Source organism: Lagenorhynchus albirostris, chromosome 13 (genome assembly GCF_949774975.1).
Source record: "Lagenorhynchus albirostris chromosome 13, mLagAlb1.1, whole genome shotgun sequence".
NCBI lineage: Eukaryota > Metazoa > Chordata > Mammalia > Artiodactyla > Delphinidae > Lagenorhynchus > Lagenorhynchus albirostris.
Window position 1 is genome coordinate 55,176,185 of NC_083107.1, and position 3,780 is coordinate 55,179,964.

Genomic DNA, 3,780 nt, shown 5'->3' on the forward strand with positions numbered 1-3,780 from the left:
TCTTTCAAACTCTAAAATTCTGCTTGATGTCTTTAAAATATAATGCAGTTTAAAGATTTATATTTGAAGACCCTAAATATCATCCAGAATCCAGAAAAGAAATTAAATGTAATAATTCTCAACATAAATATTTTTTTTCAAAGTTCAAAGGAAGAAAATTGTTTTTAAGAATGCTTTTTAAACCAGATTATATTGAGACAAGCCAATCATCTCAGCATCTTACTGTTTCCTTTGTTTAAAAAAAATGACTTGGGGGGACTTCCCTGGTGGCGTAGTAGTTAAGAATCTGCCTACCAATGCAGGGGTCACGGGTTCGAGCCCTGGTCCGGGAAGATCCCACCTGCCATGGAGCAACTAAGCCCATGCACCACAACTACTGAGCCTGTCCTCTAGAGCCTGCAAGCCACAGCTACTGAAGCCCACGTGCCACAACTACTGAAGCCCGCGCACCTAGAGCCTGTGCTCCACAACAGGAGAAGCCACCACAATGAGAAGCCCGCACGCCACAACTAGAAAAAGCCAGTGCACCACAACTAGAAAAAGCCCGCACGCAGCAACGAAGACCCAACGCAGCCAAAAATAAATAAATAAATTTACTTTAAAAAAAAAAAGACTTGGGTATTGTTGCAGTAGTGGTTGTTATTAAAATCAAATAAGAATATTACTCTTGAAACAAATGAAATGATTTAAACCTATCTAAGATATTTTATGAAAATATACCTAGGAGACACAAACTGTATTGTCATCAAATTAATTTGCTTTCTTTTTTTTTTTTAACATCTTTATTGGAGTATAATTGCTTTACAATGGTGTGTTAGTTTCTTCTGTATAACAAAGTGAATCAGCTATACATATACATACATTCCCATATCTCCTCCCTCTTGCATCTCCCTCCCACACTCCCTATTCCATCCCTCTAGGTGGACAAAGCACCGAGCAGATCTCCCTGTGCTATGTGGCTGCTTCCCACTAGCTGTCTATTTTACATTTGGTAGTGTATATATGTCCATGCCACTCTCTCACTTCATTCCAGCTTACCCTTCCCCCTTCCCGTGTCCTCAAGTCCATTCTCTATGTCTGAGTCTTTATTCCTGTCCTGCCCCTAGGTTCATCAGAACCCTTTTTTTTTTTTCAGATTCCATGTATATGTGTTAGCATACGGTATTTGTTTTTCTCTTTCTGACTTACTTCACTCTGTATGACAGACTCTAGGTCCATCCACCTCACTACAAATAACTCAATTTCGTTTCTTTTTATGGCTGAATAATATTCCATTGTATATATGAGCCATATCTTCTTTATCCATTCATCTGTCGATGGACATTTAGGTTGCTTCCATGTCCTGGCTATTGTAAATAGAGCTGCAATGAACATTGTGGTACATGATTCTTTTTGAATTATGGTTTTCTCAGGGTATATGCCCAGTAGTGGGATGGCTGGGTCTATGGTAGTTCTATTTTTAGTTTTTTGAGGAACCTCCATACTGTCCTCCATAGTGGCTGTATCAATTTACATTCCCACCAACGGTACAAGAGGGTTTGTTTTCCAAGCTCAAATTTAATTTAAAATATGATATTTCTTCAGCTGGTTCAATCAACAGATTTTAAAGGGATTTTAGGTAGAGAACATAGGAAATAAATATAGTAGCGTTGAAACGAATAATTAACAAAATAGTTGTTCTGTGTTCTGCTGCCTGTGACGCTTCTAGAAGCCAGGCTCTTCACACTGCTAGCAACTGCAAACTTTTCTCCATCCTCATATCCTATAACAAATCCATTTCCAAGCCCTGCTGAGTTCTTGGTCTCAGTGTTTCTCAGAAATAACCCTTCCTCATCTACAAAGGTGGGGTTCCCATTCCTTGGTTGCAGAAGTGGCCTTCTCCTGAGGGCAAATGGCTCTTCCTGATATAAAGTTGGCTCTATTATTAAAACCTTCAGGGATCCCATTAGCTTGTAGGATGAAATCTAAATTCTACAGTGGAGATCCCCATCCTTTCAGCCGAGCAAATGCATTAGCTTTTTTACACACTTTAGTCCTCCACACCTGAGATTTTGCTACTCGGCAGGCTCTCCTCCTTCTCTCTGCCAGTTTATGACCATCACCTCCTTTGATTCTGTCTTGAAACATTTCATTCAGAATGTTTTCCTGGGTTAGTAGATACTTAGCAAGTAAACAACTTCCGTTTTTGAGTTTTTAATCACATTAAGTGCATTTAAGATAAATTATCCAAGTCTAGGGATAATATCCAAGTCTAGGGAAAAACAACTTATAGAGATTTTCATTCTTTAAGAAATCACCCAACAAGGAAATATATTCAATATCTTGAAAACACCTTTAATGGAAAATAATCTGAAAAAATTATAGACATATAATCTATCTATATATATAACTGAATCACTTTGCTGTAACTTGGAACATTGTAAATCAACTTTACTTCAGTTAAAAGGAAAAATGCACACAAAAAAATCACCCAGAGTGCTTTTACTTTGTGAGGAGACAGCACTCCAATTTTTAGGTGTATGCTTTTTCGCTAGGAATCCACATTAGAATCAGAGCAAAACGACTCTTGATGGTGACCTCTAGTGGGCAGGGGACAATCCTACGAAATTATGAAAAGTGAAGGGCAAAGTAAAACCTTTCTCAAGTAACCAGCTGGGTTTACTCTGAGGTCAGAAGACCGCATCCACTCCATCCCACCCCACTCTTATTTTTTCTTCCAGTACTTGTTTTACATTTAACATAGCTTGCCTTACAACTCACCTGTTTCGCCTCTGGCGGGTACTGCGCGGGCAGGGCTGCCTGTATCGGGTGCCGTGTGAATTGCTGGGAGCAATTTAAAATAATCCCTGCCAAATGGAGCCCACTCCCAGAGCATCGAGCAGTGCCCAGGGCAATTCGCTCTGCAGAGCCTTAAAGGGCTCTTCAAGCTCCGAGGGCCGGTGCTGCAGCCGACTTGGAGGTGCATGGGGGAAATCAAGACATTATGAAAAGGAGGAGGCAGACGAAGGCAATGCGAAATTCTGTTCTTGCCAGTGGCAAGGCAATTCTCCCCAGACTTTCACGCCACTCCGCAGGAAGCGTCACGAGAGGGTCCAGCGGCGCTACACTTCGGCGCTCTTTTAGGACCCGCGCCCCAGAAAGCGGGGGCTCGAGCCGCTCCCCTCCGAGACAGGGCAGGCGGGAAGGCGGCACCGAGACTGGGTGCTGGGATGTGTGGCCGCCTTCGGAGCACGCGGTACGTAAGTCTCCGCGCCGGGAGAGGAAGAACAAAGTCGGCAAGAAAAGAATTGCTGGGGTGCCTTGTCTGAGAAATCCTTTGGGGCGGTCTCAGAAACCGAGCTGGGCTCCGAATAGCTTCTGAAAAAAGCTCTCCCAACGCCGTCTGTCCCCGCCCCTCATATTCCGCACCCCAGTCCTCACTCCTCCTTACCTTCCTGTCGCCTCCCTTTGGGGGCCGTTAAAAGGGCCCTTGGAAACTCCCCAAGTCATCCCGATGGTCCGGGGCGGGACGCTGGAGCCGAGACCCCGGCCGCGGGGCTTTGCTACCCCTTCCACCCGGGGCTCCAGGTTCAGCGCATCCCTGCTCCGCAGACCCCTCCTGGCCACTGGGGGCAGGAGCGGAGGGGGAGGACGGCGTCACGAGGCGGGGAGCCCGAGGTCCAGGGAGGGACGCCGGGGAATCCCAGCCCGAGCGAGGTGAGGGCGCGGATGGGAAGAGGAGGGCGGCGCGTGGAGGGAGGTGAGCAGAGCGGAGCCAGGAGGCAAGGAGGGGGAACCGCG